Source organism: Balaenoptera physalus (genome assembly GCF_965194825.1).
Source record: "Balaenoptera physalus genome assembly, chromosome: 1".
NCBI lineage: Eukaryota > Metazoa > Chordata > Mammalia > Artiodactyla > Balaenopteridae > Balaenoptera > Balaenoptera physalus.
This window is the reverse complement of record NC_138882.1, coordinates 130,710,880-130,736,109: the sequence shown is the minus strand read 5'-3', so window position 1 is coordinate 130,736,109 and position 25,230 is coordinate 130,710,880. Positions and strand designations below refer to the sequence as shown.

At 36.5% G+C, this 25,230-nt stretch overlaps 1 protein-coding gene and 1 long non-coding RNA gene across 3 annotated transcripts in view; both read right to left on the bottom strand.

Moving 5' to 3' along the window:
* SLC44A5 (solute carrier family 44 member 5) overlaps window positions 1-25,230 on the bottom strand; it is a 361,866-nt gene that overhangs the window by 259,147 nt on the left and 77,489 nt on the right. The window lies entirely within an intron of this gene.
* LOC309641532 lies at window positions 12,032-23,313 on the bottom strand. Its single transcript, XR_014252673.1, has 3 exons — window positions 20,310-23,313; window positions 13,348-19,995; window positions 12,032-13,314 (listed from the first exon to the last, which is right to left on the bottom strand). It is a non-coding gene; the product is annotated as an uncharacterized lncRNA (long non-coding RNA).

Here is a 25,230-nt window from a genome sequence, read left to right as displayed (position 1 = left end):
AGTAGTGCTACTTCAGAGGGAAATTAATCAATCTGAAATTATGAGGTAAAAGAGGGTCCTTGGGTGTAATTTTAAAAACGAGCAAGCTTTGATCCCAAAATCAGTATATCATTTATAACTACCACTACTATTATTATTATCAACATCCTAAACCTCCAAAGAAGCTTAAAGATACCTTGTTACCTAAACACACAAATTATCTAATAGCACATAGGATAATTTATTTAAAAGTCCTTATAAACTGAAACAAGATGAAACAAAAATACTCTAGCCAAGATCTATAAATTATGATAAGAAACATCCAAAAGGGGATAAAAATAAGGTCTTAGAATCAAAAAGTTGCTAAAACGTTCAGGGGACTAAATTTGCCCTCTCTTTTTTATGAGGAAAGAAAATTAAAAATTATTCTTTATTTAAAGGTTCTTACTTACAATCTTTTATTTCAAATACATTTCAAAAAAAGCATTATGTAAATACAAGTTAATTTTGTTACCATAAAAATTAATAACTAAGAAATGAGATTACTGAACTAGATTATCTCTAAGAAACCTTCTAATTCTAAAATCATATAAATTGCTTCTAATAATAAAATAGTAATATGAAAATGCTGGTACATTTTCAAATACGGTACTTCCTCCACAAAGAAAACTTTAAAAGGCTCTACATAGCCAGCAAATGAAAGCCTGCCGCTACGAGAATCTGAGAAGATTTGACATATCTGTCCCTGATTTGGACAAGAAAATTATTTCACACCTAAGTCAATCAAGTAAGTCTCCAAGATAATTTGTGCTTGAAAAAAATTGCAGAATGAGGCTGTGTGTGTGTCTGTGTATGCATGCGCACGTGTAGAAGGTGTGATATGGAATAATCAGTGTTTAGAGTTTTTAATGAAAATAAAGCTTAACAAGGCTTAATTCCATAGAAAGAAAGCCTATTTTTACCCTTTCCTATTAATTTACCGAAATTCAGAGGAAAGAAACACAAATAAACAATTTATCTTTGAAGAAAGTAGCTTTTGACCTGAGAGTCAATCAGTCTTTTTGAAAAGCAAAAGCCTTTTAACTGTCAAAAGAAACTGTCATTTTCTGTTCAGAATCCTACTATTCTTGATTTTGTATTACAATCAATACTATACCTAGGGAGGCCGTAATTATTTGCTTCTTTTATGCTTCCCAAATATAACATGGAAATGAGACATTGCTTGAATTTAGGCCATGTGGAGACTTATTTTACATATGGAGAGAAGACAGAAAATAATTCAATATATTGTATGGTAAAAGCATGCAATGGCTAAAGTACAACAACAGTAGGATTCTGGAGATCTAGGATTCGATTCCAGCCCTAATACCAGGATCATTCGTCAGTCAGCAAATTTTAATAAACACCTACTCTGTGCCCCTGTACCTATGGAGTCCTCAGTCCCCAAGAAGTGGGGCTAGGGAAAAGACAAAGACCACATAAATCCACAACTATAAACTATAAAAGTAAAATGAATGAAAAGACAGTGCATAATAAGACTAAATAAATCCACAACTATAAACTATAAAAGTAAAATGAATGAAAAGACAATGCATAATAAGAGAACATAACAGTACAAGGGATTTTGATGGAGTGGTCCAAAAATGGCCCTTTAGAAGCGATGATACTTGGCTGAAACTTGAAGTATGAGAATGGAATCAGCCATGCAAATTGGGCAAGAAAAACAGCTCCAGGCAGAGGAAAACACGTGTGCAATGGCCATAAGGCAAGATAGAATGTGGGCACTCTCGAAGAATTTGAAGAAAGTGTCAATCACACATACTGCATAGAAAGGAATGTCTTGTCTGAGACTAATAAATTTATCCAAGGCCTCAAGAAATAATCCACATGAGCTCTCTGCTGAGTTGATTCAGATCTCACTGGACTGTGGTACTTCTATGAGGTCCTCAGGGTAAGGTACAGTACTGATTTTTGGCCAAGTCTGAATAAAAGTAAAGTGCTGAGAAATTTCCATCTGAATTTGGAAAGGACTGCTCAAGTAATCTGTTTTTTAAAAATCACTCTCACCTCTCATATTTAATCCTCCAAATTCATTCTTATTCAATTATGCATTAAGGTATTGGCAATACCCAGAAATACTTGAACTTTTATCCTTTTCTTTAGAATGAAATTAGTTACTTCTCTAAGGCAAATCCTGCTATGTGATAATGAGATGCATGTGACATTTCCCTGTAATTACAGCACTAATTTATGTTCTGTGGTGAAATGATCTGATGACATATATACAACTTGTTAAAAATGTGTATAATTAAGTTGAATGTCTATGATAGCTGACTGAGACCAACTCTGAAGGTATGATAGCTATTCTCTAATCCAAAATTAAAGTAGCCTTTATCATTGAAAACAAGCCTGGAATTTATTCTGTGAATTCAGAGAGTAAGCATAACAGACAATAAAAATTCATGTGTTTGAGGAAGAGAGAGGTCAGAGAGCTTTAGTGGCCTGAAAGTAAAGAGTCTAAAGATTTCTGCTTCATAACTTTTGCCTTACTGACTAAAATGTGTTTATAACCAAAACAGTTGGATGGAAAAGAGAAACAGCCAGCCAGCAGCCAAATGCTCTGTCATCATTTGTACACACTCCATGTCCATAGACTATAGAATACAAGATCTACAGCTAGGTTGTTTGTTTGTTTGTTTTAAAGACAGGGCTTCTTCGGGTTTAAGCCCCTGAAATATCTGAAGCAGCATTAGAGGGTCCTTTATGTTTTGGCAGGTAGAAGCTTCAAACTGAATGGTCTATCTGTGCTAATAGTCTTGATCACACCTCCTTTTGCGGTGGAGTGAGTGAATGAATGAATGGAGCTCACTGGCAAGTCAAGAAAACAAAAGATAACAGAAAACATTTGTCAAAGAAGCTGACATAAAATAAGTGGATTTTAATATTCAAGGAAAGGGGACTTCCCTGGTGGCACAGTGGTTAAGAATCCACCTGCCTGTGCAGAGGGACATGGGTTCAATCCCTGGTGTGGGAAGATCCCACATGCCACAGAACAACTAAGCCCGTGCGCCACAACTACTGAAGCCCGCGCGCCTAGAGCCCGTGCTCCGCAACAAGAGAAGCCACTGCAATGAGAAGCCTGCACACCACGATGAAGAGTAGGCCCCTCTCGCTGCAACTAGAGAAAAGCCCGCACGCAGCAACGAAGACCCAACGTAGCCAAAATAAATAAATAAATAAATTTACTAAAAAAAATATTCAAGGAAAGATATTTAGGAACCAATAACTTAAGTCTCCAAATTTTTTAACAGTAGACTTACTCAATTTTAATAAGCAAAACATTTGTAACTTCTAAAGAAGGAATATTAATTCTTTACTTAGCTTCATTATGCACTAACCCATATGAAAAGTTAAGAAAAGAACAAGAGGTCACATAAATTATGTGCTGAATCCCCACTTAGGGTATTTGATATCCATTAAGGATACTAAAATTCATACTCATTAGACCCTTAACTCTGCATGAAGACATTAAGTTGTAAAGTGTTTTTTTTTTAAAGAACAGTAAAGAAAATTAATAAACCATCAGGAAAAGTAAACAGTGAGGCAACAATGACTCCATTTAATATTCATCTATTATCTTAATGAATAATCTATTTTTTCTATAAATCACTACATAAAAACCTATAATCACTCTGATTTCTCTCATATTATCAGCCAAAGGAGGAATGAATAATGTATTGGATATCTAAGAATATGAGGAATCATTATCATTTATAGTAATTACTGACTTAAGGAAACAGAATGTTACATTTAACCACTGATATTAATGTGTTTGTTCATTTAAAATGAGTTATGTCTTTAATGAAGGCATTTGGGGTATCTTTGTGAATTTCATGGTTACTTGCGTTCTTTGTCTACAGATGACTTCATGTTTTCTGGGCTTTCGATAAAAAACACATTGAGATAGAGGCATTTTTTTCTGTCAGTAGGACTGCTCTTTATAGAGGTAATGTTTACTACCTATTGAAAAGAGCATTTTTCTCCAAACTGTTTCATGTTATATTGCAGGTCAACATCTGAAGGATAATTTTTCAGCCTAGTTACTCAAATCCTGCTTCATTCACACTGTCTTTATCTATCTAATCTTACCACTATTGCTCATTGAAGAGAGAACTATTTGTAAGAGCCGCTTTAAAATGTTAGGGTTTTGTTCTCTCCCAGAACTAAGCTATGTGGTTCCCACATGTTAGACACCTTTTCTCCCTCTCAGTTTCCATTGTCTTCTACCCTCCCTTCAACACTCCTGAGCATGTCCACTCTATTATTCTAGTATGTGTTCACAACAGGCAGAAGGCAGAGGCCAGAGAGACAGGATGGAATAACGTCCAACCTTGACATCTTAAGAGGTATACTTTTAAAAACAACAGAGAAAGTATTTGTTATTGACACAGAGTGTATCTATAACGAATTACAATGCAATTGTTTTAAACAAAAATGAATAACGTCTAACCTTGAGATCTTAAGAGGTATATTTTCAAAAACAACAAAGAAAGTACTTGTTATTGACACAGAGTGTATCTATAACGAATTACAATGCAATTGTTTTAAACAAAAATGAAACATTGTTATTTCTTCTAAGTGCAAAGAACAGAAGCAAAACGCCCCTTCAAGTTTGTGCTGGGAGCAGAGAGAAGAAAGATTAATTCTACCTGGAGTGGTCAGAGAGCCACTCTCTAGGTGAGCATAGACAACACCAAGGGTAATCTACCTGGTATCCAATTCCCCTTTCTTCCTTGATTTTGTCCAGTATCTACCCTGATTTTGTCTGATTTTGTCCAGTATCTACGCTTCCCGCCTATTCCTCAGAAGCAAATCCTGTTAATCCAAGGCAAACATAGTAATCCCATTCTTCCTGGGGTGGGTTTAGTCAGGGTCATGTGGTTCAACGCTGGCAAGTGAGCTGCGAGGGGAAGTCTGCCGGGGCTTAAGGAGATTTCCCCACTCTGAAAAAGACACATGGGAAAAGATGTATCTTTTTCAGCAGGACATTGTTGCGACTGGTTGTGTTGCTATTTTGCAACCACAAAATAAATTAGCCTGAGGTCAAAAAGGATACACTAAGGATCAAAGAGTTTTAAAATGGCAAGAACCTGGGTTCTCAATGATGTCAATGAGATTTTAATTAACCAACCTGGGAAACTCCAGGTTCCGTAATACATTTTCTTATTAAATCATGTGAGTTGGAGAATTCCTGTTACTTGCAATTGCAGGATTAGTATGAATTTGATACATGGAAGGAGAGGAACAATACAGTTATAAGAAACAAGATGTGCAAAGTCAAAAAAGTGAGAAAGAACACCTCTATTGGATAAAACTGGATGAGTAAGTACATTTTCTCTTTAAGGAACTTCTTGACTCTACGATGCTTTATTATCCCCCCAAATCATACATAACTGTCGTTAGACTATGTGTACAGTTTCGGATGTGTCAAAGAGTTTAACTAACACATACACGTGTGTGTGTAAACACACACACAATATTAATTCAGTTTTTGGTAACATTATAGGGTCTGCGGAAAATAGGCTGTGTGGGAATATCAGTTGCTTATTTCTTTAAAAAGTGATCTGTCTTAGAAACTGAAACAGCTCTAATATGTTTTTTATGATTACAAGTGGTAGACAGAAGGTAGAATGTGGGTTTTGTTTTGTTTTTTCCATTTCTTTCATTTTATTCTACTCTTTGTTTTATTTGGTGCTACCCTGAGAAGGACTGAAGTTTATTTTAGTACTTCAGAGTGTTTAAAAGAATCTTGAAATAGCCTGTAACTGACTAAACACATGGGTATGTTACCTGTTTTAGTGAAAACAGGAATACACCGGGCCCTGCAGCTCATGTCTCTGTGAAGATTTTTGGCCGCTTTGCCCTCCTCCCTGAGGTATCACAATTCAAAACACAGTAAGAAGGTCAGTGTGCCAAGCCAAACTTTCCCTTGAAATGCCTATCATGTGTAACATTTCAAAGGTCATTCTCTAGAATGTCTAGGCTTTTAAATTACAATAACAGGAAAATGAAATGAAAGAATCTAGCCTGTCAAAACCTTAGTAGCATAACAAATATTTTCTCAGAATGTACAGGAAGTTTTATTCCCAAAGGCATTTATTGAGTGTCCACTATTTTCCCAGGATCTATCACAGTATCTGGCACAAAGACACTCAATAAATAAAAGTTGAATGAATGACTAAATGAAGACTATAAAAACAAAAAGGAAACAGTCCCTTATCATAAAGAGATTACAGTCTACTAAGGGAGACACACAGAGATATAAGGCAATGTGATAAATTCTGCAAAGGAAATACAAAGTGTTAAGAAAGCATATAAATAAGTTATTAAATGCACATAGCTAAGGCTAAGGAAGGCTCAGTCATAAAGGCAATAATAGAGATATATTGTTAGAACAGGATTAGAATTAAGGAAGGGTCATGTTCCTAATCTGGGAAAGTAGGGGGGGAAAGGTGCAGTAACTATTGTTTTTATCTACTCAGCACCTCTTCCTTCTTTTGGTAACAATTCCCACCTCCACCCTGCCTGACCACAGTATCAGCATATTAAACAGACCAGGTCAGTCATGCCACCCATCCATTTGAGCACAGTCGATTGGACAAGGGATGGGCAAACGACCAGAGTTGGGAAGATCAAAATCCTTCCCTAGGGCTTTTCTACCTGGAGCTGGCAAAGTAGTACCCTTTATTATCTGGTTGTGATGTTCTTCATATATAAGCCCCAAGGTGCCAAAGATCATGACCCTAGCATATGACCCTATCATGTAAAGACAAAGTGCGAGAAATGGAAGAAGTGTTATGGAAGCGTTTAGGTTCCTCATTCTATACACATTCAGCTTCAAGCTTGCCCTTCACAATTACTTGAGCTAATGAAGTCCCTTTTTTTGTTTAAGCTACTTTGCATTAGATTTCTGATTTTTGAATCTGAAAGAACAATAATACATAGACAATACCAGAGGATATCAAGCCCTTGGCTGTGTCTGATAATATTTTCCCCCAGAATTAAACGTGGATAGCATTTAATCTTTATACGTCCAAACCAGCTGTCAAAATGGACAAAGGTATAATTATATACCAATTAGCCTGTATGCACTATCAACAAATATGCACCTAACAACACAGCCTCAAAATACGTTACGTAACAATTGGCAGAATTGTAAGAATAAATGATAAATCAGCAACAAAGAGAAAAGCTATCAGAGAATAAACACACATTAACCACAAGAGAAATTAGACTTACAACAGAATCATCAGTCACAAGAGAGACCAAAAAAAAAACCAATGTAATAGCATCTTCAAAATCCTGAGGGAAATAGTTTTTAATCCAAAAATTTATACCAAGCTAAACTGCCATCTATGAATAAAGATAAAATACTGACATTTTCAGATAGATAATGACTAACGGACTATAAAGCAAACCATCCATAAGTAAAATAATTACTTGAGAATATACTTTATCTAGAAGAAAAGTAAACCCAGAGGAAAGGTGGGGTTCACAAGAAACAATGATAACCACAGAAATTTATTTTTTTGGCTATTACTATATTTAATTAATGACTACCAAAAAAGTAACTTATTTTATATGCTTAAAAATGAAAAACTAAAATTCTGGACAATAAAAACAAGAGAGAAGCATGAGAAGGAGGATGTTAATGGGTATGTAAAGCAGGTAAGGTTCTTGTCATGTTTGGGAGGTTGGATAAGAATACAATCTAAACTTTTAAACTGTTAGAAAAAAATCATGATTATGTATAAATTAAGATTTCTATTTCTGACAATATGCTGGACCAAATAACCCAAAAATATGCCAAATATTCGTTCAACAAATATTTCTTAAAACCTAATTTTTGGCCCATGTTTTCAATTGGTCAGATATAATCAACCATGTACAATGCACATGCTCAGTGTGAACCTTCCCTTTTCCACGTGTCTAAGCCAATAAACCAACAATAAATTCTCATAATAAAACCACTGGAATAGCAGCACCATATTCCTAAAATCTGATGTTGTTTCAGTTAATTTAATCATAATTTCCTCTTTATAAATTTGAACCTTATGTTGTATTTTTAAGATAGGCATAAGAAAATATAGCATTCATTCTATTCTATTCATTCATTTTAAATCTGTTTTCCTTAAAATAATAGGAATTTTCAGGTTTGATGCTAACATTTGCATGCCAATACAGTTATTTTTACTTTAGTCTTCAAAAATATTTTATTTATTTTATTTTATTTTAATAATACAATGAAAGCTATGTAATCAGTCTATGTTTTGCTATACAAAGCAATTAAAGTCAGACAAGCTTAGTGTTAGAAAGTACATATTATCAAAATCACACTCTTTAAATCAGGAGGAATATAAATTTTCCATAAAATGAATTTAATCTAGTTACCAATATGGATTATTTTCAAGATGAGAGAACTCATTCATAGGTCTACAAATACACTTCCTCTCTCAAATGACAAAATTGTATGCAGTACATTGAAAGTCAAATTTTTACTATCAGCAAATATAATCAAAGCAGGTTTGCCTAGTGCTTTGCATATTTGTCAGTATATTTTATACACTCAAATGCGAAACAGGAGCTTTCAGCTGCAGCTAGGTAGCTTTTTGCTGTTCCACCTCTCTTTCTGCTTATATAATAGCAGGAATATTTTTTAATTCATGTGAACATACTCAGTCCTTGTCAAATGTATAGATGTGGCCAATGTAAATATGCTTAGAAAATCATTATTCCTTATGCAACAGAATAGCTAGCTATTCACCAAACCATTGCCCCTTCTTCCTAAGCACATAGCTATACAACACTTTCCAGCCTCCCTTGCAGTTAGGTGTGGCCATATGACCTAGTTCTGACTACTAGAATGTGAGCAGAAGTGATAGACACCACTACCAGACCCACCCATAAAACACTCCCATTCACTATCAAGGTGTCGACGCCCATGTGATCTTGGAAGCCACCTCTGAAAGGTGACAAAGTGGATGTCAAGATGTGCAAAGAACTGTACAGATCATAGTTCCCCTAACCCTGATTTCTCCCACTCCCAACACACAACTATACCATTGTGGACCCACATTGCTACTATGTGAGCAAGAAATAAACTTCTACTGTGGTAAACCATGACGACTAAGGTTTATTTGGTACTGCAGTTAGTCTGTTGCAATCAATGTCAAAAAAAATCATTCCTTAAAATGGGGTACTGCTGTAAGAAAAACCTAAAATTTATGTGATTGGCTTTGTGGCCAGGCAGTGGATAATAAGGAATTAATGTCAGAGACTAGAAAGATGGAGGGTCTTGGTACACAGTGGCAGAACATTTGGTAAAACTATCACCTGCAAAAACTCACAAGATCAGTCATGTGCCCACTGAACCTTCAGCTCTGCCCAGCCAGAGACTACACTTCCCAGTCCCTCTTGCAATTAAGTAGGGTCAGGTGGTAGCTAGCTCTCCCTAGAACAGGAAGAGACATGATCTTGTCCATCACTTTCTCCCTCTTCATGTTCTTTCTACCAGTATAATCTTGTAAACCATATGTTTAAGATGAAGCCTCCACCAAATGGATGGCAACTAGGTGTCTGAGTTACTGCTTGGAAAACAGCCAACTCCGCCAATTATAAACATGAGGGGTTTTTGGGGTTTTTTACTTTATATGGAAGAGAAATAAACTTGTACCATATTAGAACATTGTACATTTTTAGACTTTGTGTTACAGCAGATACCTTAACTGATAAAACACTCTGAAGCTCATTTGTAAAAAATGAAGCAAATCATTTCTGCTCATCACCACAATTCTTGGTAAAGTCAGAGAAAATTACCTTTGTGAAAGAACCTTGAAAATATCAAATGCATAAGCATGTCATTTTAAAGTCAGTACGCTGGGTACAAGGTTAAAAGCCCTGGTGCAGGGTTCTGAGAAACCTAGTCTTGAATTCCAGCTCTACCATTTACTAGTTGTATAGCCTTGAACATATAGATTTATCATCTTGGACCCTCCTTGTTCTCGTATATAAAATGGAGAAAACCTACTCTACTTCGTAGGGTTGTTATAACAACATTATAACACACACAGCATGCTTTGGGCAAAGTTAGACATTAAGTAAAGTGCCAAATTGATTATCTCTCCTTATCCTATAGTAATTTCAGGGTATTAAGGAAATCTTAGAAAATTGTATTGCTATATAAGGTAACTCTCAAGACAACTTAATTTTAGTGAAAACCGTCAATCACTGACTCTAATGAAAACTAAAAAACAGATGTACAAATTAATAGGGTGAGGGAGAGACAAAGAGCCAGCCTTCCCACCACATCTTAGTGAAAGTCTCTTGAGAAATTATTTCCCTCTTATCTCTCCATTCCTCTGCCCCGCCTCAATCTCATCCTTCTTTGCCAAGCACTGAAAGCCTGTAAAGCAGTAACAAAATAGATAATGGATCAGATATTTCTTTGTCAGCTGAGATTTTATTCCTACATTCCCTCAACTTGCACAAAACTAAAGATACCAGATCTTGCTCCCTTTTCAAGCTAATCTCACATTATTAAGGTGAGCATTCTGGTAGGCATAACTGATGATAATAACGATACTTTAATGTTTGCTAAGCATTCAATAAAGTTCAAAGCACTTTCACATCCATTTTCTCATTATAATGAAAGGAACATGATCAAGTAATACCTACAAGAAGGAAAACCTTCCAGTCATGAATTTCATGAGCCAAGGAGACATTATGGTGGTATTGATAGTCATCAGTAAGCTCCCACATCACCCCCCAAAAAAGACAGCTGAAATAGTTTACACTTCAGGTTCTTACACAGAGGATTCTTGTTGAATAATTGTGCTTCTCTGATGAATTGTTATCCGAGTTAAAAGCCTCAGGCATAGAGAAATGACAGATGCCAATGAATAATGCCAAAGCCAAATGCTTAATAAAACAGCATTATACAGCAAAATAATTAACTTCCATTGTTCTCTTTTTTAAAACCTGCTTTTTCTCTAGGCACACATGTGCTAAAAATGGATATAACAAGCCCAAGTCATACATACAAAGTTGATCATTCAGATACAATGAGAATAAAATTACTAAAGTTCTTTGTGATGAAACAATGCATAAGACAGATTCAAATCCTAAAAGCAAGGGTGAATATCAGCACAGGGTACCCAGTGAAGTGCCAACAATAGTTTGTATTAACAAAAGCAGCAGAGGAAAGGCAGCAATTTTGATGCACCAGTAAATGGACAAATGCCATTATTACATCCACAGACACAGACACACACACACACACACACCCACCCCTGGAGCTTCTCTGAGTACAGAGCTTTTTTCAAAAATCAGTGGTACCTCTGCATCTGCTATGTTTTGCTTGGCTTCAGAGGGAGGTAAAAATTTAGCTTAATAACACTAAACAACACTGATCAAAGGACAGAAAAATATTTTTGCCTGTGTATCTGACAGCATGTTTTTAGCCAGCAGCATTTTGCTTTATCATTGCCTTATGCGAAGCCTGAACTCACATGAAATTAGTCAATTACAGTGCCAACCACCCTGTGGACCCTCAATAAATATTAGTGCATGAAGATGATAAAGATAAATGTTAAGATCCTTACTTTTTAAAATAGAAATTTAATTTGTTTTGGCCTGTATACTGACGTGGAAAGAATTACTATTTCAAAAGTGGCTCAAATGGCACTTTAGCATATTCTTTGAACAAGTCCGAGCACTGTGGTGGAACAAGCCTGGCCCTGGGAGCTCAGGAGGAGAGCTCCAGTCTTGGCTTGGCTGGTCCTCAAATCACCCAACCTCTCCTGAGCCCTAACTTTCTTATCTGGCTCATACTCTTCTTGCCTATCTTACATGGTTATTCTGAGAATTAAATGAGATTAAAGTACTATGTTAAAGTTAGAAGTGTGATGTGAACGAAAGGTATCACTGCCACTATGTTTGATTCCCACAGCACTCACACGCTACAGGAATAGTTACAAAAACATATGGACAAGTAATGTCAATTAATTCTTCTCCTTAATAATGTTAATATATATTAATAATTTATATTTGTCAAAATATCATACTTGAATCACATCCTTTTCAAAAATGTATTAACCTTATAAACCTCTGAAGTAATAAATGTTCTGTTGAAACTTCATTTGTAAAAACAAGTTCTCACACGTTGACACAACCACTGGCCTGCCATAATATTTAGGTTGAAGTGAAAGAGAAAGACTGTCTACATGAACGGCCATAGAACTACTCCAACAATATTGTTCTGCCAGGCTAATCCACCACGAGCAGCACCCTGAGTCACCAAAGTTAAGAGCTGAAAAGGATCTCTAATATGTCCACATGAGTAGGCTGGAGATGTGAAAAAAGATGGCTAAAAAGCACATGAAAAGATGCTCAACATCACTAATTATTAGAGAAATGCAAATCAAAACTACAATGAGGTATCACCTCATACGGGTCAGAATGGCCATCATCAAAAAATCTACAAATAATAAATGCTGGAGAGGATGTGGAGAACAGGGAACCCTCCCACACTGTTGGTGGGAATGTAAACTGGTACAGCCACTATGGAGAACAGTACGGAGGTTCCTTAAAAAACTAAAAATAGAGCTACCATATGACTCAGCAATCCCACACCTGGGCATATACCCTGAGAAAACCATAATTCGAAAAGATACATGCACCCCAATGTTCACTGCAGCACTATTTACAATAGCCAGGACATGGAAGCAACCTAAGTGTCCATCAACAGAGGAATGGATAAAGAAGATGTGGTACATATATATCATGGAATATTACTCAGTCATAAAAAAGAACAAAATAATGCCATTTGCAGCAACATGGATGGACCTAGAGATCGTCATACTGAGTGAAGTAAGTCAGGCAGAGAAGACAAATATCATACGATATCGCTTATATGTGGAATCTAAAAAAAGGGTACAGGGACTTCCCTGGCGGTCCAGTGGTTGGGACTTCACCTTCCAGTGCATGGAGTACAGGTTTGATCCCTGGTTGGGGAGCTAGGATCCCACATGCCTCGTGGCCAAAAAAAATCCAAGACGTGAAACAGAAGCAGTGTTGTAACAAATTTAATAAAGACTATGAAAATGGTCCAAATCAAAAAAATCTTAAAAAAATAAAATATAATAATTTTTTTAAAGGGTACAAATGAACTTACCTACAAAACAGAAATAGAGTTACACATGTAGAAAAGAAACTCTTATGGTTACCAGGGAGTAAGGGGGGAGGGATAATTGGGAGATTGGAATTGATATATACACACTACTATATATAAAATAGATAACTAATAAGGACCAACTGTATAACACAGGGAATGCTCAATATACTGTCATGGCCTATATGGGAAAAGAATCTAAAAAAGAGTGGATATTTTTATATGTGAAACTGATTTACTTTGCTGTACAGCAGAGACTAACACAACACTGTAAATCAACTATACTCCAATAAAAATTTTAAAAAATAAATAAATAAAATAAATAGCACAGAACATAGGAACACTGAAAATTGGTTTTGCAATCACTATCCTAACTGCATATCTATAAGATTTCTGAAGTTTTATAAATAAAATGTAGAAACCACAGAAGTATATGTTTTCCTTTTGTTTTGACTAAAAAACAAAAACCAAACAAAAAGCAAACAAAAAAAACCCCACAAAATCTTCTATATAAGGCACAAAGTAAAGTATATCAATACTGTAAACTAATTTGAAATCAGTACCTGTAAAATCAATGTGGAAACTGGTCATAAAGGTTCTACGTTAGTGCTAAAGCATTATCTTCCCTGCCTCATATAGAAATACACATAAATTTTCTATAGAAAAATACCTCCATATCACCCAGCTTGTCAGAGAAAATGATTACTTTCTTCTTCAGATAAAGAAAAGACTACAAATAGGAAGGAAATAAAGTATTCTGACAATCATACTCATTGTTGAGAGAGGGGTTAATAAAAAGAATTAGGGACTTCCCTTGTGCTCCACTGGTAAAGAATTCACCTCCCAATGCAGGGGATGTGAGTTTGATCCCTGGCCGAGGAACTAAGATCCCACATGCCACGGGGCAACTAAGCCCACACGCTATAGCTACTGAGCTTGCGCGCCTCAACTAGAGAGCCCATGAGCGGCAAACTACAGATCCCACGAGCTCTGGAACCTGCGTCACAACTACAGAAGAGAAAACCTGCACACCACAACTAGAGAGAAGCCCGCGTGCTACAACAAAGAGCCCGCACGCCGCCACGTAGACCCGACACAGCCAAATAAATAAATAAATAAATAAATATTTAAAAAAAATACTACGGAATACATTAAAAAAATAAAAAGAATTAGGCAAGAAGGGGGAAAAATGCTAAAGCACTTGAGCTATGCCACACCTTTGAGATTTGGACCCACAGTGGGTTTCTCTGGATCCTTTGAAGAAGCCTAACTAAATCATCCTTGAAGAGTTAGAAAGAAATATATGCCATAATGTCAATGACAAAGCTGGGGGCTGGAGGGAGTGGTGGGGTAGTATTTGGTATGGGGTATGGAAGTGACTTGGATCGACTGACACAGACACTCAGAAGCTGTTGATTTTTCTGGACACAACAATAAACATGTCTCACTCCTGGTGTTTCATAGTGAGATGAAAAACACTGTAGAGAAATCTAGAAAGTATCTATGCTAAGAGGAAACTTGAGACTTTGGGAACCAGGGATGTATTTTTAACTCAAACTGAAAAGTTTGATTTGGGGAAGAGAAGAGAGTAGAAGCAATGGATGGTTATGAGAATACAGAATGTGATTTGGACTTCTAAGATTGTTTAAGATATCAAAATGTTGACAGAGGAATGGATAAAGAAGATGTGGTACATATATACAATGGAATATTACTCAGCCATTAGAAAGAATAAAATAATGTCATTTGCAGCAACATGGATGGACCTAGAGATTGTCATACTGAGGGAAGTAAGTCAGACAGAGAAAGAGAAATGTCGTGTGATATTGCTTATATGCGAAATCTAAAAAAATTGATACAAATGAACTCATTTACAAAACAGACTCACAGACTTAGAGAATGAACTTATGGTTACCAGGGGGAAAGGTGGGGGAGAGGGAAAGTTAGGGAGTTTGGGATTGACATGTACACACTGCTATATTTCAAATGGATAAAAAAAAAAAAAAAAGGATAACCAACAAGGACCTACTGTGTGGCACAGAGAACTCTGCTCAATATTATGTAACAACCTAAATGGGAAAAGAATTTGAAAAAGAATAGATACATGTATATGTATAACTGAATCACTTTGCTGTACACCTGAAATTAACAACATTATTAATCAACTATACTTCAATATAAAATGAAAAGTTTAAAAAAAGATCAAAATGATGAAAATTAGTTGGGACAAAACACTCATCTTACAAGAAATGGAAGACTCAATGTGTTTGCTCAGAAATTTACAGCTTTGATCAGAAAGTCTTTAAATGGGAAATGAAAGTGGTGTGGTGAAAATGCTCAGTTAAAACTATAAAAATAGAATGGTTACTTTGGAGGACATAAATGATATTGGAAGAAAACTCACAACGGAGGAGATGCTTAATAATTTACATGAGAAACCCACTTGTAAAGGAGAGGCAGAAATAAGAGTTATGATCTGAGATGTCTACACTCCAAAGCATAATGGCTAATAAATTTGAGATGCTAACACAAGGAAATAAATACAATTTTATTTACCGGATCAGTAAATATTTATTGAATGCTGATTATGTACATACGGAGATGCAATACAGTGCCTGAGAACCTCAGTGGCTGCGACCTACAATCTGGTGGGTGAGGCGGCTTAGTGGACTAACAATTATCGTATTTTAAATACCAATAGAGATACATATGGATTTCTATGAAATAAGAGATGAGGGACATTTAACTCAAACCAGAGGGTAGGGAAAGCTTGCTAGAGTAGGTGGTTCTTAAACAGAGTCCAAAAGAGCAGAAAGAGCAGGAGTGTTCTAAGCAAAGAAAGTGCAGTTGGCCCTTTGTATCCACACGTTCTGCACACACAGATTCAACCAACTACAGATCAAAAATATTCCAAAAAAATTCCAGAAAGTTCCAAAAGACAAAATTTGAACTTGCCGTACTCCAGCAGCTATTTACATAGCATTTACATTTTATTCGGTATTATAAATAATCTAGAGATGTTCTAAAGTATATGGGAGGATGTGCATAGATTATATGCAAATACTATACCATTGTATTAAAGAGACTTAAGCATCTGCAGATTTTGGTATCTGCAGGGGTCGTGGAACCAGTCCCCCATGAATATCTAGGGGCGACTGTAATGTATTTCCCAAACTTGATAGTATAACTTTGCAACTAGATTTCAGTGATGAAAATGTATTAGTTCAATGCAAAGAAGCCCAGGTTGGAGAAAGAGCAGTGTGATTGGTAGAAAACTTGGAAGAGGATAAAAGGGGAAAGAAAGAGACCTGAGACCATTCCGGGCATATACCACAGGCCCTTTGGCCAACTGAAGGATGTAAATGTCACATTTCTGATGCAGCCGTTTTAAAGGCAAAAAGACTTAGATTTACTGAACATCTACTGTGTAGCTACTAGACACTGTGCTAAACACATTCACATATACTGTCTCAAGACATGTAATTATGGGAGACTTCAAATAGCTAGGCATCTCAAAGAAGCCTATTTGATAAAATCAGTACATCTGATAAATTCTTGGTGTGCATGATAAGAGCCCCTGTTTGATAAGTTAGAAGAAAGAATAAAGGTACATGCTTTCTGAACCCAATTCTGATCAACAACAGAGATCAGAAAATTAGTCAGTGAGACAGAAGTGGTAGAAACAATGGGGAAAATCCAATATGGTATCTTAGATCTTGTTATAGTCAGGAACAGAAATGCTAAATATACCCAGATTTGTACTCTAAATATAGTCAGACTTGTTATTGGACAGTTTTTTCTAAACTTTTCAGGTATGGGGACTTCTTTTTTTTATCATAAAACATGTTTTACAGACATTTACATAGTAGCTATATCAGTTAATTTAAAAAACACATAAAGCTTGTAGGGGGATATGACTACACAAACACTGCTACGATAAAAGCAAATGTGTTTCTAGAACTTGCTTAAACATTTTTCCCCCAAAATAATTAGGATGCAAAATAACATAAATATCAAGTACAGCAGAGTGTTTCTCATTTGAACAAATATTAACTATAAAATCCATTTTAATATATTCTCAATACAGTCTCACCAGCATTAGTTTTACAAGGTATTAACAGAGCAATGTGACTAATATGCACATGTATGAAACCTACTCCTGCAAAGTGATATACAAGGTTGGATGTCTGCTCTTGCCAGCAAGAAGTGAACAATTTCTCACTTTGGGGAGGTGCATTACATCTTTGAGGCTAACCTGGGGTCATTTAGTAAATTATCTTTTCCAAGCACTAAATAGCTACTAGCCTCAAACAGTTAATGAACCTCTTAAAAAGCAAGTGATTTATTTCTTTCTCACTGGTAGGGTCAAGTCAGTCTCTTCATTGATCCTCTCACCATTCAAGTGAGGCGGGGAAGAAACACACATTATAATCCCAATTACATGACTGGGACATTAAAGTCCGTAAGTGCTTACTGACTGGCACAAGGCCACAGAGAAGTTATGTTCAGAGCTGTGACAGGAACTCATAAGCCTCTGGGTCCTGTGCAATCTTGTTGATGTGCTATGATGGTTTGGCCTCAATAAATCTGAGAATGTGCTCAGGTAAATAAGCACAGCTCAAGTAAAAAAAATAAAAGCCTTAAGATACGGATTTCTCTCTGAAAATATAATCTTACTTTAAGGAATTATTCTATAAATGAATAATGAAAAATTGACTCAAAATTTATTTACAACCAGAAGGTTTGCAACATCCGGGACGACTGACTGCAGTAAACAGTACTAAAACCAGAAATCCTTTTCATGTAATATTAAAAGAATTGAATTTACTTTGAACCTAGGGCCCCGAAGGTGGCAATTTGCACCTGCGTTTAGAGCAAACATAATTAATCCGAGTTCAAGTAGAATGACTGACTATTCCTTCATCTCTGCGGATTACAGTGTTGAGTTTTTGAGCAGTCCTGAACCCAGTTTTTGGTTAGTGACTCCAATTGATTTAGATAAACATATTAACAGCTGAAACTTTTACCTAACAATCAATCATTCAGTGATGATTTGGTGCCACATGTTGCGTTGGCGATCAGGTATGTAAGCAAAACAAACAAGAGCCTACCCTCACGGAGTTCAGAACTTAACGGGAGAGACAATCAAATATGCACACAAGTAACCATTACAAAGGGTGACACGTAGAGGAATGCTAGCAAGCACTAGATTGTATAAGGGAGGTGGCACATAATTACCCATTGTAATGGGGTAGGAGGGGAGGAGAAAGCCTTCAGCTAAGATGATCCTGAGCAAGACTGAGGTAAGGCTCCCTAAGCAAAGTGGGTAAGGAAGAAAATGAACACCTACAAGCTCATATTCCATATTTATGTTTGCCACATGTACTTTATGCCAGTAATTTCACTTTGTGTTGTTGGAAAAATGAAATTTTTCTATTAAAATGCATTTGACAACATTGCTACCTTGTATTTATTATTAACCTACTTGGGGTGATTACAGTGTTCAGAGCTTTTTTTTTTCCATTCTCTTATCTAATGCTATTTGATCCTCACCACAAATATCAATTTGGTACGATGATAATGTTAGGCTCATTTCACATAGGAGAACCTTGAGCCTGAGTTTCATCTTGCTCTATGTCACAGGGTCAGTGAACAATGAAGCCAGAATTGGAACCTAGATCTTCTGGCTCCAAGTCAGGTGCTATTAGAGAGAGGCTCAGATCTGAACTATGCAGTAAACATTAAACAGAAGGCAGTTCTATACTGCAGCTATGTAGGTGGCCAATATTTATCATTTTGATGCAAAACCCATCTTGATGCCTGAATTAGATGAACTGGCATAACATATTTCCCAAATGCAATTGCCAATATATCTGATTTTCATAGAGGAATAGTGTTTATCAGAATCCAATCATTTGGCTTCTCAAATTCAAATTATTGTTAGATATTTTACTCATAGAGCTCATAGTCTAAGGATATTGTACAGTGCATCTTTGTCCAGAACTTTATTTTTACTAGATAATAGATGACATAAACCACTCCGTAACATAGAAGCTTAAAATAAAATATGCTGAGTTTATAAAAGAAACATAAGACTGCAACAGTAAATTTAAAGCTTATTTTAAATGGCATATACTAGCAAAAATATATGTGTTTTCTTATACACATCTAAAACAACTGTAATTATATTTAAGTTCCCAGTTAAAGATTGCCAACCACTCTCTTGAAAATGGATGCTATTCAACAATACTGATCAGTACATAACTAGAGATACAGGAGGAGTTCCAATCCAACATACAAAAGGGAGCCTTTGAAGGGAAAATAATACTTTTCTTATTGCCTCTTCTCTTTATTGCATGATGAGTATACGGAATCTGCTCTAATTTTTAAATCAATACCATAGAAGGGACCACTAGACTATCATTTCCTATTTAAATTATACCTTATCACTATTAACATAAAAAAATCTATTTATCCTGGATAAATAGATTGTTGTTTACTGTCTCTTCTGCTACATTTACCAGACCCAAATATCACTAGCTAAAACTTGATGATAGCTCTATACTTCTTTCAGTCTAACCTGGGAACTATTCAAATCTGCTCCACATTTTTCCACACTTTCCTTTCAGCCAACTTCCGTCTGGTACTCAAAGATTCTGGGGTGACAGCAATTGCACAAATGCATTATATTTCCAGGTAAGTCAGCACAGCCATCATGTAAAGTACTCAGATACTCTGCCTGTGAAGGAAATGTTGACTGGTGTCCAAGTAAAAAATGAGACACAGGGCTTCCCTGGTGGCGCAGTGGTTGAGAATCTGCCTGCCAATGCAGGGGACACGGGTTCGAGCCCTGGTCTGGGAAGATCCCACATGCCGCGGAGCAACTGGGCCCGTGAGCCACAACTACTGAGCCTGAGCGTCTGGAGCCTCTGCTCCGCAGCAAGAGAGGCCGCGATAGTGACAGGCCCGCGCACCGCGATGAAGAGTGGCCCCCACTCGCCGCAACTGGAGAAAGCCCTCACACAGAAACGAAGACCCAACACAGCCAAAAATAAACATAATAAATAAATAATAAATAAAAATTAAAAAATGAGACACAGACACTGAATGGAGGAGCTTCTTTTCTTTTCACACTCCTTCCCCTTTAATCTGAGATAATCATTTTAACCTCCCTCCTTTACCAATATAAATTTGATTTGGAACAGGGTTATTTTTTGGTACTTAATTAGGTGATTAGTATTTTCAAACATTTACACATCACCAGAAAACATACTGATTGCACCAACGAAGCAGTTTATTTCAGACTATGCAAGGGTAATGACAGACTTCTGATTTAAATATCCAATTATGAATAAAGGTAAGTTATTTTGATATAATTACTCAGGGTCAAAAAATTACACTGATCTATTAGGACAAACCCAGACCATATGTCCAATACTATCCGGGGGCACCTGTTATAAATGAAAATTAAATGTGATGTTTGGCTACAGACACTAAAATTTGATCTCTGTGAGTTAGGTAAATGTCTTTCAGGTATATGACTCTGATGGATGGAGAGCAATTGATAAAATGGACATGAATAAAATCAGAAAACAATGTTTTTTAATAACTGAAAACGGCCTTAGAAATCATCCATTCCAACTTTCCAATTATATTAATTAGGGCCACTATGAAAAGCTCTTGGTTATTTCAGAAATTTTGTATCAATCTGAAATCTAAAATTTATCAAACTGAAATCTTACATACCATGGTATGAAATGGTTTTACATACCATTCTTTCTGTATGTAAAATGTTAGTTCCCTAACCCCTTTTCTAAGACATGACTTCCCATGAACAGTAAGCAACAGTTTGGCTGTGAACTACTTGATTTCAAGGTCTAAGAGTTTGTTGATTCATGTTGCATAAATAAATGAATGAACTGATGGATGAAGGCAAGTTCCTTGTTAGACTATGACCAGGGCAGGTACTATGTACACCCACTCACCTATAACTTCCCAACATCCAGCTCAGTATACGGCACATAGCAGCCCTACAATAAGTTTTGTCAAATTGACTCTTTAACCCTCTCTTCTTGCAAGCTGGGGTAAGAGCTCTTAAACAACCATTTCTGTCATATGGAGTATTGAAGCACATCCTGCGTGTGAAATTTTTAAAACCTATGTCAAAGTGACTCTAGGCAGCTGCCTCCTAGAATATCTCCCCTATTACAAGCCTCTAAAACAGTCAATTGTGCTCATGGGGAGAATCGGGTGTGGCTCTATAAATAATCACACTTGGAGGACCAGCCTATTTTTAGAGGTCTTCTTTAAAAACAAAAATGAATCTCTGGACTTAAGCCAGGAAACTTCTTAATAGGAGCAGCATGTTAGGGAAATTCCATTTTTCAGTTAGTCCCGTTTCTAAGTAAATCTATATTAGGAGCTGCTGTTCCATCAGTGACTACAGCAGCTGTCCTTTCCCTTTCCTTCCAATTTCTCTACCCTCTATGAGTCTACATAGGATGTGTGAGAAGCTACTGAAGAAATTCAGGAACAGAAATGAACAGAGCCAAGGTGAAACACATATTAATACAGAGAGAGAGAGAGAAGCATCACAGATACCAAAGCACAACGGAATGAAGAGAAGTTATACTGCTAAATGAAAAAAGGACCTTATAACCCCCCAAGAAAGAACAGAAGTAGAGCTAACAGCCCAAGAAAGCAAAATGGAACACAAAAGTGGGGAAGAAAATGGCAACACGCAGGGGTGGGAGAAAACCAAGAGACCAACAGAAGAGGATTTATGGATGACTTTGACCCCAGAGAAGTAGCTGACAATATGTCTCACCTGCACAGGAAAGAAATAGAGATAAATAGAGGGCACATTTAAACAAGGTGGGAGGGACTTCCCTGGTGGCACAGTGATCAAGAATCCGCCTGCCAATGCAGGGGACACAGGTTCGAGCCCTGGTCCAGGAAGACCCCACGTGCCGTGAAACAACTAAGCCCGTGCACCACAACTACTGAGCCTGCATGCTACAACTACTGAAGCCCGCACACCTAGAGCCCACGCTCCACAACAAGAGAAGCCACCGCCATGAGAAGCCCGCGCACTGCAACAAAGAGTATAGCCCCCACTTGCCGCAACTAGAGAAAGCCCACGCACAACAACAAAGACCCAATGCAGCCAAAAATAAATAAATAAAATAAATAAACAAGGTGGGAGCACACAGAAACAGACTAAAATGAGGAGAAACCAAAATGAAACAGGAAAAATAAAAAGCAAATAAACTCATAAATAAAAAAGAGAGTACTTCCCAAACATCAATGATTGTGGAGTCACCATTTCTTTTAAAAGTACATTTTCAACAATATCTTTTCCTGCCCCTAACTTCCCAACAATCACCCTAGTATCTAAACTAAGTCCAGAAAGAACTCTCAACTTGGAGTCCAGAGGAGCCCATGAAAGCTTAGCAGTTTTTTTTTGCCACCTCTTACATTGGATTTCTCTGAGATTTCCCAAATACCGTACAGCAGTGACAGTGAGAGTGTCTATTAAAGCAAAAGGTGCTGTAACCACCTTTTTATCTCCAGGAGCCAAAAATCCTAAGCCCTGATTCTAGAAGGATCTTAAAGCAAAAGGTACAGGGCAGACATACATTAAAAGGAATTAACTGGCAGGTTTTATTTATAAATTCATATGCTTTCACACATAAGTTTTTGTCACTTTAAACCTCAGATGAATGCCACTGTGAGCAGTTTAAATTCCAGGCAATGTTCAAATTTCCAGTAAATTTGATATATCCATCCAGTAGAATATTATGAAGTCACTGAAAATAGCATTCTCGAAGAATATTTAAAGAAATAGGAAATTATACATTACAAACTTTTAAGAAAAAAAGATACTAAACTTTGTGTGTCATATGATCCCAATTATTTAAAATACTTACATAATCTTCCAACAAACAAAAGCCCAGGACCAGATGGCTTCACAGGCGAATTCTATCAAACATTTAGAGAACAGCTAACACCTATCCTTCTCAAACTCTTCCAAAATATAGCAGAGGGAGGAACACTCCCAAACTCATTCTACGAGGCCACCATCACCCTGATGCCAAAACCAGACAAAGATGCCACAAAGAGAGAAAACTACAGGCCAATATCTCTGATGAACACAGTTACAAAAATCCTCAACAAAATACTAGCAAACAGAATCCAACGGCACATTAAAAGGATCATACACTATGACCAAGTGGGGTTTATCCCAGGAATGCAAGGATTCTTCAATATACGCAAATCAATCAATGTGACACACCATATTAACAAGTTGAAGGATAAAAACCATATGATCATCTCAATAGACGCAGAGAAAGCTTTTGACAAAATTCAACACCCATTTATGATAAAAACCCTGCAGAAAGTAGGCATAGAGGGAACTTTCCTCAACATAATAAAGGCCATATATGACAAACCCACAGCCAACATCGTCCTCAATGGTGAAAAACTGAAACCATTTCCACTAAGATCAGGAAAAAGACAAGGTTGCCCACTCTCACCACTTGTATTCAACATGGAAGTTTTAGCCACAGCAATCAGAGAAGACAAAGAAATAAAAGGAATCCAAATTGTTAAAGAAGAAGTAAAGCTGTCACTGTTTGTAGATGACATGATACTATACATAGAGAATCCTAAAGATGCTAACAGAAAACTACTAGAGCTAATCACTGAATCTGGTAAAGTAGCAGGATACACAGAATTAATGCACAGAAATCTCTTGCATTCCTATATATTAATGATGAAAAATCTGAAAGTGAAATTAAGAAAACACTCCCATTTACCACTGCAAGGAAAAGAATAAAATATCTAGGAATAAACCTACCTAAGGAGACAAAAGACCTGTATGCAGAATATTATAAGGCACTGATGAAAGAAATTAAAGAAGATACAAACAGATGGAGAGATATACCATGTTCTTGGGTTGGAAGAATCAACATTGTGAAAATGACTCTACTACCCAAAGCAATCTACAGATTCAATGCAATCCCTATCAAACTACCACTGACATTTTTCACAGAACTAGAACAAAAAATTTCACAATTTGTATGGAAACACAAAAGACCCCGAATAGCCAAAGCAATCTTGAGAAAGAAAAACGGAGCTGGAGGAATCAGGCTCCCTGACTTCAGACTATACCTCAAAGCTACAGTAATCAAAACAGTACAGTACTGGAACAAAAACAGAAATATAGATCAATGGAACAGGATAGAAAGCCCAGAGATAAACCCATGCACATATTATCACCTTACCTTTGACAAAGGAGGCAAGAATATGCAAAGGAGAAAAGACAGCCCCTTCAATAAGTGGTGCTAGGAAAACTGGACAGCTACATGTAAAAGAATGAAATTAGAACACTCTCTAACACCATACACAAAAATAAACTCAAAATGGATTAAAGACCTAAATGTAAGGCCAGACACTATAAAACTCCATGAGGAAAACATAGACAGAACACTCTATGACATAAATCACAGCAAGATCCTTTTTGACCCATCTCCTAGAGAAATGGAAATAAAAACAAAAATAAACAATTGGGACCTAATGAAACTTAAAAGTTTTTGCACACCAAAGGAAACCATAAACAAGACAAAAAGACAACCCCCAAAATGGGAGAAAATATTTGCAAATGAAGCAACTGACAAAGGATTCATCTCCAAAATTTACAAGCAGCTCATGCAGCTCAATACCAAAAAAACAAACAACCCAATCCAAAAATGGGCAGAAGACCTAAATAGACATTTCTCCAAAGAAGATATACAGATTGCCAACAAAAACATGAAAGAATGCTCAACATCATTAATCATTAGAGAAATGCAAATCAAAAGTAATATGATATATCACCTCACACTGGTCAGAATGGCCATCATCAGAAAATCTACAAACAATAAATGCTGGAGAGGGTGTGGAGAAAAGGGAACCCTCTTGCACTGTTGGTGGGAATGTAAATTGATATGCACTGTTGTGGGAATGTAAATTGATACAGCCAC